Source organism: Cibotium barometz, chromosome 59, assembly GCF_041138505.1.
Source record: "Cibotium barometz isolate CiBa-2024 chromosome 59, ASM4113850v1, whole genome shotgun sequence".
NCBI classification, from domain to species: Eukaryota; Viridiplantae; Streptophyta; class Polypodiopsida; order Cyatheales; family Cibotiaceae; genus Cibotium; species Cibotium barometz.
This window is the reverse complement of record NC_141104.1, coordinates 36,609,858-36,624,162: the sequence shown is the minus strand read 5'-3', so window position 1 is coordinate 36,624,162 and position 14,305 is coordinate 36,609,858.

Here is a 14,305-nt window from a genome sequence, read left to right as displayed (position 1 = left end):
TATAATGAAGTGTCCATAATGACCATGGCCATGCCCATGAGTAATCATTCCAATTAGAGACACTTGTAATGGCCAAGCAGAATCACTGTCCTTTGACTTCACTCAAAGTTTTGGGATTGTTGCTTTCTTTTGGTCCATCTTGTCATGAATGATGCATAAGTATTTAGTAGAATCCATCTCAGAGTACCTATGCCATGTATAATAAAGGTTACTACAACTCTGTTGCTATATCATATACTTATTTCTTTCCTCTATCAAAAACTGTTATGGGTAGAATAGGTAACTGATGAGGGTTACCTGAAAAGATTCGCTCCCAAAATGTGTGAAATCTCAAAAATGGCTTAAAAACATAGTTTTTTGAAAACACATATGGAATTCCATGTATAAATTTAAACATTGTGTGAATTTTGCTATTTTTTTCAAGATTGAGAACACGTGTCACCTTCGTAGATTTATAAATTACTGTTGTTTGTGACATAAAAATACACTTGACTTACAAAATGACATAGAAGTCTACATAACTTAAAGAAATATCAATCTTTTTCAAATAAAAATTTATTTTATAAATTTCAAGAATGTTACACACTTTTTTAATGGACTTTCTTGGGACAAATTCTACCACTCTGTATAAATATGCACATTATTTGACAAGCACTCAAAAAATATTAGAATGCATAGTAATATAAGCTCCATAATTTATGAAACTTTTTACAAACATCCTTGAGTCTATTTCTAGATCCAAATAGCAAAGCCTTTAGTATATACTTACCTTGACAGTTTGCATGACATGATTATTTACTCTATTATTTATAGGGCAGTATATACAACCAATGCTAAGAGTTTAAAGAGGTCAACTTATAGGTGTGCAAAGGTAGACTTCTATTCATATATATATGTAGAAGATGGTAACTATGGAGGCTCTGAGTAAACCTAAGCATGTTAAAAAGAGTAGAAAATTGAAATATTTTTTCGGCAGGACAATCCTAGAGGCAGACATCATATAGCCTATGGATGTAAATTTCGACCCACATAGGCATTGTTTTCATGGAGAAAATTTTTGTTATGCAATATGGATAAGGGTGGCGAGAAGAAATCGTAGCCTATATCATGTACATATGTAGTGGTGGCAAAAATTCATAGTATGCATATGTTGATGTTTGATCTAGATAGCCATTATCATGAACATAGGTGATGGTATATCTAAGAACATAGGTTATTCATAATATTTTAAAATTCATCTGTATATAACAAACTCTTTTTTAAAAAGTATCTATTATCAATTAAGAAATTGTGATACTCAAGAGCTTCAAAATGGATTTTAATATTACGTTCATCAAGAGCCAAAATAGGGTTTTATAATTAAGATAATAACTATATCAAGATAACGCTTTTGTAATATAATCATATAAATAGTTTTTTATAGTTGCACTCTGCAACACATCCTCAATCATGCTAACATGGCAGATGACCCAAGGGGTCTAAGCTTCAAGTGTACACAGAGAAGAAAAAAAATGTATTTGTGGATAGTGAAGAAGAGGATGCCTCCTCTACCTTCTCAGGGAAAGGCACATTAACTAGTGATGGCGTAGCAATGATTATGAGGAACCATAACTATGCCATAAGCCATATGTTTAGAAAATGTCTTCTTTTTATAGTTGTATCATTTTTTTAATGGATTGAAGATGGAAATAATAAACATTGTCTCTATTTTGGCATGTTTTTTGAAAACTTATTGTTAGATTTTCAATTATAATCTCAAAAAGTAAGCAAAATAAAGTCTTTTTTCATGTCAATTTTTATAAGAAATAAAGTGCCCAAAATATTATTGTTTTTTGGTAGCATCGTACATATGCATAGACCACTTTTTAAAAAGAGGTAAAAAATTGATCTTTTTTTATGGAATCTTTGAAAGATGTCAAATGTTTCTCGTTTTCAGGAAATATTACCTATTTTGTCCGTAATAGTGTTCATCAGTATATTATGCTCCTCTCACCAGTTAGCCAGTTGTGCCTTTATCCCACTACACAAACTGCATTGGGAGAACTCACTAATCTTGACCAATGAAACATTCTTGAAGTCCTCATTCCATATCCTACCAAAGAAGATTTGGACATCTTTTCTAAACCTAAATGGAATAGGCCTTTGTTTATCTCACGTTGGATATCTATCTTTTTATATACTTCAGGTATTACCAATTGAGTCTCTCTAGAACCATCCAACATGGTTCTACTTTTGTGAGGCATACGCTCTAAGTTATTTTCCACGGACTCTTGCATAAGAGCCCTTTCCCATACATGTGTGCTCCCTATTCCTTCTCACAATTCCTCTATTTACATGCACACATTATTGTGCACCATTCTCAAACTGCTCCCTATATCTATAAAATGATCATGTTTTTAGTACTCCATGTATCTCATACCATGCTTTGCAACATACCTCCATACCATTCACTCTAAGTTTCTAGCTTTTCTTTCCATGCATTTCACAATACAAAGCCATAGATAACATGTGATACACATAGTTCGTACGAGATTCTAGAGAGTTGCCCCAAAAATTCTTTCGAACTTTCATTAATATATCTTGATCAGCATGTTGACAACACTTGCACTCACAACAATCAATCGAGGAAACTTGTAGCACTGAACATTGGTGTCGGTGGCTTTATTTGCTTGGGCTTTCTTTTAATGAAAGTGTGCCTTCGTTTTCTTGAAGATGAAACATATTTTGCCAATGCACCATTCACAACATTATGTATATTGTCATCATGTTCCATGGGCACATATCTGTGCAAAAACATTCCATCTAACATGGTAATTTCCTTGATTGGCCACTTAACCAAGCTTACACTACCAATCTCTTGTGTAGTGCTTGTTGAGGTAGTCCTTAGGTTTTGGTTGTTCTTCTCTATTCCCACACCTAAACAATCCTCTCCTCCCAAGACATCAAAGTTTATGGAATCATAGGGATAAACATATAAGATCACACCCTTCCCAATGGTCTATGTCATGCTGTCATTCCACAAGGCCACATTTTTATCTCCCCAGGACTCACAAATTCTGTTATCATTTTCCAATGATGAAATAGGCATTGCCTCAACATAAGGGGGCATGGACTCACTTTCTATTGTCTCTTCACCCATGGCCTCATCCAAAGCTACACCAACACATTGGAGAGAGGTCTTAGGCCATTTGACAACACTCCAAATTGCTCCACCAATTGTCGTTGCATCCATAGTGAAGAAAGGTAATAGTACGTCATTATTTAATACCCTTTTCCATTATCACTGATACATTGTCTATCCCTATTTTCAAACCACTACAATATCCCTCTGGGTCAGTTACACATACTACACCGATTGCAACAACTTCATTACCACCAGCATCTTTATTTTATCTCCACCTCTAAATGCCATGGTCTCTATTTTTTTTGTAAAGGAAAACTAAAATTAGATAAAATACTCATATATCCCAAATAAATTCAATAAACATTCTCAAGAAAATAAGTCACTAAATTAAAAGGGATACTGGAAGTGGTGCCATTCTCCTTAATCAAATTTTTGTAAGGCCCAGGGAGAGAGGCACCACTGCGATTTCCCTTGCATATATTTCTTGGAGGATAGAATGGCATCACTACCTTGAGGATAATGGGAGTAGTGCCACTCTCCCTTGATTGCAAGGGAGAATAGCAGTGGTGCCATTCCCAAAGGGAGAATGGTAGTGGTGCCATTTCCAAGGCGAATGGTAGTGGTGCCATTCTCCCCTTCAAACAAGGCGTTGAGAATGACACCACTGCCATTATTCCTTGAATGTAGTACTGCCATTTTTCCCTTTAAGTTATCCCATCACCTTGAAGAGTAGTTGTGCAATTCTTCCTTCAATGTAAGGGAGAATGGCACCACTGCCATTATCCCCTTCAAGGTGATGGGAGGCCTTAAGATTGGTAGCATTGCCTTTCTTCCTTGAACGTAAGGGAGAATTCCAGAGTTTCCCTCGACCGCTTCAAGGTGATGGGATGAGAGGCCTTGAGAATGGCAGTGGTGCCATTCTCCCCTTTAAGGTGATGCGAGGGCCTGAGAATGTCGATAGTGCCATTGCTTGTTGAATGTAAGGGAGAATGGAAGTGGTGCCATTCCCCCCTCAAAGGTGATGGAATGACATGATAATGGCACCACTACCATTTTTCTTTGAATGAAAGGGGGGAGAACGGCAGTGGTGCTATTGTACTTTAGATACATCAAGATGGTGGGAGAATTTCACCACTATCATTCATTATTGAATGTGATGGGAGCCCTTGAGAATGGCACCATACAAATACATGTCATTTTCCCCTTCAGGTTGATGGGATGGAAGGCATTGACAAGGGCAGTGGTGCCATTCTTCCTTCAATGTAAGGGAGAATGGTACCACTGCCATTCTCCCCTTCAAGGTAATGGGAGGCCTTGAGATTGGCAGCATTGCCATTCTTCCTTGAACATAAGGGAGAATTCCAAAGTTTCCCTTGACTGCTTCAACGTGATGGGATGGAGGCCTTGAGAAAGGAAGTGGTGCCATTCTCCCTTTAAAGTGATGTGAGCATCTAAATACAAAAGTGGAGCCATTCTTCCTTGAATATAAGGGCGAATAGAAGTGGTGCCGTTCCCCCCTTCTTAAAGGTGATGGGATGACATGAGAATGGCACCACTACCATTCTTCATGTAATGAAAAGGGGGAGAACGGCAGTGGTGTGTCATTCTACTTTATATACATCAAGCTCGTGGGAGAATTACACCACTGTCATTCATTCTTGAATGTGATGGGAGCCCTTGAGAATGGCACCACTCAAATACATGCATTTCATTATGAGGAGAATGAAACTTCTGCTATTCTACCCTCTAAACAATTTAAGCAAAGGTAATGGTAGCAGTGCCATTCAACCAGAGTAGAAAGACTAATGAGAGGGGATATAGTAGTGGTGTTATTCTTCTTATATTACTTGAAAGGCATTGGCATTCTCCCTTGATTTAGGAAAAATGGCACAACAGATGTATATGCGTAGATGTGAATGTGGATGTAGATGTGGATGTATGTATGTGTGTGGATGTATAGATGTGAATGGGAATGCGAATGTGGATGTATGTATGTATGTGGATGTAGATGTGAATATATAGATGTGAATGGGAATGTGGATGTGGATGTATGTATGTATGTGGATGTGGATATATGAATGAGGACGTGATAATGGATGTATGCATGTAGATGTGGATATATGGATGTGAATGTGAATGTGAATGTGAATGTGGATGTGAATGTGAATGTGAATGTGGATGTGGATGTATGGATGTAGATACGGATGTGGATGTATGTATGTATGTGGATGTAGATGTGGATGTATAGATGTGAATGGGAATGTGGATGTGGATGTATGAATGTGAATGTGGATGTGGATGTGGATGTATGGATGTGGATATGGATGTGTATGTATGAATGTGGATATGGGATGTGGATGTATAAATGAGGATGTGAAAATGAATGTATGCATGTAGATGTGGATGTATGGATGTGAATGTGAATGTGTATGTGAATTAATGTGTGGTCAATATGAGGAAATGGATGAGAATGAGTACACATTGAATGGAATGTGGAATAAGTAATATGGACTAAGGAGGGATAATGTGGAAAGACGAGAGTTCGATTTAGAAACTGTATTTTGTGACTGTTTGTAAATGATTGTTTTATGTCAAGAATGCTGGGGAAGCATTTTGACCGTCTTGTGGATTAAGGTCATGAAGACCTAATTGTTAAAGTTGCAACTGCTGACGGAGAGTCAATGGAGGACGTCTCGCATAGCAAGGTCGACCGATGTCTTCACCAGCCTCGGTTTGATTTAAATGGTGAGCTTCCGGTACGGTGGATGAGGGACCAAGGAAGCGGCCTATGAGTGAAGCGCTAGGTCACCTGCGAAGGATCCTAGAGGGTGCTGACCATACGGTGCTCGGGCTCTGGGTTGCCGAAGATACCCACACATACGTCGTGGAAGATATTGGAACAAGGAATAAGAGTTGTTTTCTGAAACCGGGCATGGATCTGGTTGATTGACCTTGCTGGTCCTCAACGGATGAGTCCATGGCTCTTTTATATGGATCTCTGGGTTGATCTTGCTGATCTTCCACGGAGATTCCATTCTGTTATATGAATATATTGCCGGTTACTATGAGCTAGGAACTATGGAAAAGGCCCCTGAGTGAACAGGTGGTGAGCGTTCTGGTTGCCAATGATGCCATAAGTATACCGATGAATGAATGACTGGAAATAAGGATTCAACTAGAGACTATGAGGATTTTCATCACTGACATAATGGTTTCATTAAAGGATTGTTTTAAAGTTAGCTGATGCTAAGAAAAAGGCAATTTCATATTGGGTGTGTAAGTGGTGTGACTAGTTTTATGTTTGCATGAACTTCCGGCTAGTAGGGGACCTTGGAACTCTTTTCCTTGGTACCCAGAACAAAACCTAACCAAATTCTTAATTGGATCCCTTCATTACAGTGGTTGGGCGGTTGGCTAACCCATGGGACTGGATGGGGTTAGGCTGGACTGATGGATCCGTAAATCGAGACTCAATTTCTATTATTACGATAGATGAAGTAAGTCCCGGATAGTAATTGTTCTATGGATAGGAATCAACGACTGTGCCTCTTGATGGGGAAAAAAGCGTTGATACCAATGATCCAAGTGCAAGTTTCTTCCCTGATCTGACCGAGTATCTTTATAGGTGCAGTCGGATTAGTTTGATCACTAATGGTCTTGACTACGTTAGAGTAAAAAGTTATCCTGGAGGAATCGCCCGTGCTTTCCGGATAAGGGAAGTTTTTCCAGGTTCGTTTTTGGAAAAACCGACAGATTAGTCTTTTGTCCGGATATCCGTGGACGAGGCCCCGAGTGTGGGACCCTGCCTCGCACTAGAAGTGCTACTTCCACTGCTAGTACCCCGAATCCGTTGCGTGGTGGGAACAGGGATCTCACATTTTGAATATATTTCATTGTTGTAAATGCATGTAGTGGGATTGTGTAATGATATATACTGTAATGTACTATGAGATGGTTATAAGAAAATAGTTTTTAATTTTGTAAAGGAATGGAGTTTTTCTTAATAAAAATCTCGCGTGTAATAATGCGTGTATATACACGTGCTGATACACGCGTTTCTGAAACCAGTATACACGCGAATTTAGATGCCAATATACACGCGCTGGTAGATGCGTTTCTGAAACTTCAATACACGCAAATTTAGATGCCAATATACACGCGCTCGATACTACTCATATACATGCGCGACCATACATGCACCTGTAACTTATCCGTGTGTATTGAACGCGTGTATGGTAGCAGTGTCTTGTAGTGTGTAGCCACTACCATTATTCTTTGAATGGGACCACTGGAATGGCAATGGTTCCATTCTACCCCTCAATATGATGGGATGGGAGGATTCGAGAATGACAGTGGTAACATTCTCCCCGATCATGGGATGGAAGGCCCTGAGAATAGTGGTGGTTCCATTATCTCCTTTAATCAAGTTGATGGGAGGCTTTGAGGATGGCATCACTCCCATTATTCCTTGAGTATAAGCGGGAATGGCACCACTACCAACCAGTCTTGAATGTAAGAGGGAATGGCAGTGGTGGTGATATCTGCACCTTCAAGGTGATGGGATGCCTTGAGAATATCACTAGTGGCATTCTTCTTTGAATGAAAGGGGAGAATAGCAGTGGCGCCATTCTCTACTTCTTCAAGGTGATGGGGAGCCTTGATAATGTCCCCTCTGTCATTCTTCCATGAATGTTAGGGAGAATGACAGTGCTACGGTTCTACCATTTAAGATGACATGAATGTGATAGAAGGCCCTGAGAATGGTAATGGTGTCATTATCCCCTTTAATCAATGTCATGGGGACCTTGAGAATGACATTACTACTATTCTTCCTTGAATGCAAGGGAGAATGACAGTGGTGCTATCCCCCCTTCAAGGTGATGGAAGGGCCTGAAAATGCACCACTGCCATTCCTTGAATGTTGGGAGGCCTTGAGAATTGCACCAGTGCCATTCTTCCTAGAATGTAAGGAAGAATGGCACCACTGGTATTCTTCCTTAAATGTAAGGGAGAATGGGAGTCGTGTCATTCTCCCCTTTGAGGTGATGGGAGGACTTCATAATGGCAGCCAATGCCATTCTTCCCTAAAAGTAAGGGAGAATGACAGTAGTGCCATTCTACCCCTCAAGATGATGGGATGTGAGGCCGCCTTGAGAATGGCAGTGGTGCCGTTCTCCCCTTTTAGGTGATGGAAGGCCAAGAGAATGGCACTCGTGACATTCTCCCCTTCAATCAAGTTGATGGGAGGATTTGGGAATGATATTACTCCCATTCTTCCTTGAACGTAAGGGCACGAATGGGCCATCCAACCTTGAATGTAATGGGAATGGTACTCGTGCCATTCTCCCCTTCAAAGTGATGGGAGAGCTTGCAAATGACACCACTGCACTCTACCTTTAATTTAAGGATGAATGGTAGTGGTGCCATTCTCCCCTTTAAGGTGGCTGATGGGAGGCCTTGAGAATGGAACCATTGCCATTCCTTGGGTGTAAGGGAGAATGGAAGTGGTGCCATTCTCCCTACGAAGTGATGGGAAGCCTTCAGAATGGAACCACTGCCATTCTTCTTAGAATGTAAAAAACAAATGGCAGTGGTGTCATTCTCCCCATGAAGTGATGGGAGACCTTGAGAATGGCACCACTGCCAATCTTACTGAATGTAAAAGGGAGAATGGAACCATTGCCATTCTTCCTTGAAAGTAAGGGAGAGTGGTAGTGATACCAATGTCTACTTCAACGTGATGGGATGGGAGGCCTTAAGAATGGCACCACTGCCATTCCTTGAATGTAAAGGAGAATGGCAGCGGTGGTGCCATTCTCCCCATGAAGTGATGGGAGGCCTTGAGAATGGCAGCACTACCATTATTTCTTAGAATGTAAGGGAGACTGGCACCACTACTATTATTCCTTGAATGTAACGGAGAATGGTAGTCATGCCATTCTCCCCTTCAAGTTGATGGGAGGACTTCAGAATGACAACCATTGCCATTCTTTCTTGAAGGTAAGGGAGAATGGTAGTGGTCTCATTCTACCCCCTCAAGATGATGGGATGTAAGACCTTAACAATGGCAATGGTGCCTATCTCCCCTTTTAGGTGATGGAAGGCCTAGAGAATGGCACTAGTGCCATTATCCCCTTCAATCAAGTTGATGGGAGGCTTTGGGAATGATATCACTCCCATTTCTTCTTGAATGTAAGGGGGAATGGGCCATCCAGCCTTGAATGTAAGGGGAACGACAATGTTGCATTCTCCCCTTCAATGTGATGGGAGATTTTGAGAATGGCACCATTGCCACTCTTCTCTCTCTCTCTCTCTCTCTCTCTCTCTCTCTCTCTCTCTCTCTCTCACACACACACACACACACACACACACAAATAATTATCTTTCTCTCCCTCTCTAATTACTTTAATTAGTTTAAAATTTAATTAGTATTTAGATTCTAGTTTATTTTAATTAGTATTTAGAATCTAATTAGTATTTTATTAGTTTAGTTTAATTAGTGGCATAATTTATATTTAATTAGTATTTATGATCTCATTAGTTTAGTTTAATTAGTTCTTAATTAGTTTAGATTAGAGTTATCTAGTTTGAATTTAGGAGGAAAATTTTGAAAATAGAGTTTTTGAATCCGAGCAAGGAAATTCAAAATTCAATGGTACCATACTCATATTCAAAACAAGGAGGGAGAGTGAGGATAATGGGATGAGAATTCAAATTGAAAGTCACATTCAAAATCGTTAATCTAAAATGGGGGATAATGGCAGTGGTGCCATTCTCCCCATGAAGGTGGTGGGAGGCCTTGAGCTTGGAACCACTACCATTATTCCCTTCATTCAGGGTGATGGAAAGCCTTGAGAATGGCATCATTACCATTATTCATTGATAATGTCAGTGGTTCCATTCTCCCCTTCAATGTGATGGGAGTTCTTAAGTGTGAGACCCCGACGGTGGAAGCGGCGTCGGCCTCCCGCGCGGGGTGGGGATCCACACTCGGGGCCTCGCCTGCGGATGTCCGGGATGAGAGGCTAGTGGTCCCTGCGAGACCAGGCCCGCAAGACTCCCCTCACCCGAAAGGCACGAGCGATTTTGCCATGGGAAAAATCTTCTAACGGGGGAATTACTCTAACAAGTCAAAGTCTTAACTAGTTAAACTGATCTGATCAAACCTGAAGTCACATGGTCAGATCAAGAAGAGACTTGCACTTTGGTCCATGGAATCACCGCTTTTAGCCTCATTTACGAGGCACAGCCCGCTGATCCCCTCCCACAGAACAAGGTCTTCTCAAGATTTAAACTAATTAATGTAACTAATCGTATCTACTTGTTTCTCAAGAATCCTCTGATCTAGCCTATCCGGTAGCCAACCACCCGTCCATTGTATTGGTGGGATTCCTTCATAAAGATTTGGTTGTGTTTTTGCCCGGGTACCAAGGAAAAGAGTTCCCAGGCCCCCTAGCCGGCAAAAATTAAGGTAGGCATACACGTACACACCCAATATTAAATTACCATTTATAACAGACTCGACTGGCTTTCAACAAACAATCCTTCAATAGAAATCATAATTTTTTAGATCATCATTTTCCAAAATTTTGAGTCCATTGTATTACAATAATATCCTTTGGACTCTCCATTGAAGACCAGCTGGCCAATCAACAAGATCCAGTATTAAAATTTGGTTCCCAAAAATCTTTCCTTTTAGTCCATCCGAAATAATCCTCAACATATGCATGGGTGTCCTAGCAACCGTGAGCCCATGCATCGCCTAGTCAGAACCCTCTAGGATCCTCCTTAGGTGTCCCAGCACTTCACTCAAGGACCGCTTCGTCGGTCCTCGCCCATCGTACCGGAAGCGCACCATTTTAATCGTACGGAGGCTGGTCACAAGACCTCGGCAGGCTTTGCCAAAGCGACGTCCCTTGACGACTCCCCATCACGAGCTGTTCCAATGAACCTCCTCTTAGTAAAACATAAGCCAAATGCTTCCTCCAGCATTCTCGCGTAAACCAGTCCTTAAAATGGAAAACAGAGGTTCCAATGTAAGTAAGATTCTAGTTTAAGATTGGTTCCAAAAACCCTTTTTCCATAATTCCTAGTTTCATAATGAGGATCCTTGATCTCTCATCATGGTAAATCTACCCAATATTTAGTCTGATTGTCCAACTAGATTCTTGGTGAGTTCGGTCAGTAAAAACTAGTTTAGTTTCGGTAGTCTATTCTTTGTTTTTAGGAACTGGAATTGGTCACACAAAGTTTTTGTCTAATTCAAATCGAAGAAGGACAATTAGGTTTACTGTCCGTCCCTCTCGTAGTCTAACCAACTTCATTCGGTTTAGTTCTACAAGGATTCTCTTTAGATAAACATCTAGTTTTGGGTAAATATCCATTTAGTGATTTTACCAATTAAAATATCCAAAGATATTCCTTCTATCATATAATTTTCCAACCTTAATTCATTAGGTAGAATTATGGTGGAAATTCATCTTTTGACACTAAAATTTAATTCAAATTCATATTTTCTTAATTATCATAAAAATTCTTCTTTTAACTAAAATATCAATACCTATTTTTTTGAATAAACTTGAAATCCTTCTTTTTCTCATTTCAATGAGTGTAATCCAATTATCATGGGAATTTCTCTTTTACCATAAATCAAATCTATCTTAAATTCTTCTTAAAAATTACATAAAAATATCCATCAATTCCATTAAGCTAAAAATTTCACTTTTCTCATTCAAATATTTGAATTCCAATATAGTGGAAATTCCTCTTTCATCATTTAAATTTATCTCTACAAAAAGATAAATTTAACTAAATTTTCTCTTAAAATTTAAATAAAAATCTTCTTTAGTTTCTTTACACTAGGAGTTACACTTTCCTCATTTAAATATTTGAAATCCAATTCAGTGGGAATTTCTCTTTCATCAATTAAATTTATCTATGCAAAAAGATAAATTTAACTAAAATTTTCTCTTAAAATTTAAATAAAAATCTTCTTTAATTTCTTTACACTAGGAGTTACACTTTCCTCATTTAAATATTTGAATTCCAATATGGTGGAAATTCCTCTTTCATCAATTAAATTTATCTATGCAAAAAGATAAATTTAACTAAATTTTTCTCTTAAAATTTAAATAAAAATTCTCATTAATTTCTTTACACTAAGACCTCTACTTTTCTCATTTAAATATTTGAATTCCAATATGGTGGAAATTCCTCTTTCATCAATTAAATTTATCTATGCAAAAAGATAAATTTAACTAAAATCCTTCTTTAATTTTTAAATAAAATATATATTATTTTATTATTCTATTTTTTTCTCTTAATTCATTGGAATACAAGGATTTTCATTGTCATGGGGATTACTCTTTTAACATAAAAATTAATTGCTAGAAATTTCTCTTTCCTAATTTACTATTTATGTATAAACATAAAAATCAATTCTTTCATGATTATAATGAGAATCATTCAATTAACCTAGGATGATTAATCCTAGAATATGGTAGGAAGTCCTCTTTTCATATTATAAATGAGAATGATTTATGTGTTAATTTTTTAGAAATTTTATCATAGCTCCGCCACTATTACTGATAATTCTTAATAATTTGAAAGCATAAACTGTAGTAATATCCCTATGATTAGAATAACTATTAATTGGACCAATATCCAATTATGGACTTGATTCTTAATTTTTCCATAAAGTAAATAGCATAAAAGCATTAAAAATCCACTTATTTGGCCTCTAATTTAACAAGCATAGAAATTACTTTTAGATCAAAGAATTGCTTCATGATGAGAAGCTTCATTTGAATATAGAATAGGTCATAGGAATGACCATTCTTTGGGGGAGAGAGAGATGCTTAAAAAATATTATAATTTAAGCATAAATAAAAATTTATGTTTTATCACTACAACTTCAATTGTATTCAAAAGCCATTCAATTGAATGCTTCTCAAGCTTGAGAGGGGTTGAGAAGAGAGAACCATTTGGAGATTAAAGAAAAAAGACCATAAACCACATTTTATCTCCTAGATTGCTTGATTCTTTGATCAAAGTAGAGACCCCCAACCAATCAATTGGTTTTGTATGTTGATGAAGACTCCAAGGAAGATTGAAGAGAGAGATAAGCTCCAATCTCTTCAATTTGTAGAGGGTTTTAAAAGGATAATAAAAAATAAGCTTATCTTAGAGTAATACCGACATAGTTTAGTTCACAGATGAGAATACAAAAGAATGAGGGTCTATTTATAGATGAGGGAGGCCACTAACTGAGTCCAATTGAGTTCTAGAATTTTCCAGCTTCAGTTTGGCTGAATTTGGACAAGTTTTGGACCAGTTTGGCTCCCTTTTTTATTTGGTTTGATCTAGGAGAGAGGAAAGATAAAATTGTCCTATTATTTTTTAGTTTAAAACTCATCCACACATGTGAAATAGGTGACTCCTTGAATGGCCCCCTTTTCCTTACCAATGTGTCAAAAATGAATGATTACTCTAAAATATCTCATTTTTTTATAATACTTCATAATTTTTAACTAATAAATCTAGTACTCAGTCAACTCTTCATCTTATGTGGACAATTACTCATTTTTGGGTATTTTTTATTTTTTCTTTGGATTTATCTTATCCCAACACTTGGATTAATCTTATTGGTCCATAGGAACCATAATTGGACCATAATAAAAAAAAATTAGAAAATCTTGACCCTTGGCTAAGGTCTTCTAAATCATTTTTTATTAATTCCAATTGCACCTTGGAAAATCTATTTTGAATTTTTATTTCAGGGAAACATTTTTTTGATATTTGTAGAATTTATTTATCCAAAAATATCCCAATATTGATTTACCACTCTCTATAAATTTTTATCTCACTAGGCCAAACAAGGAAAAATAATATTTTCTTGTATTCAGAAACATGGAATGATTACAAGGGATTGAAGTAGAGGCTTATTTGGTATTCAGACTGAGGAGGAATCTTACATTAAGAATGACACCACTGTCATTCTCCCCTACAAGGTGGTAGGAGGCCTTGAGAAAAAAAGCACCACTACTACCATTAAGAATGACACCACTGTCATTCGCCCCTACAAGGTGGTAGGAGGCCTTGAGAAAAAAGCACCACTACTATCATTCTTCCTTGAATGTCAGGGAGAATGGAAATGGTGCCATTCTCCCCTTGAAAGGTTAT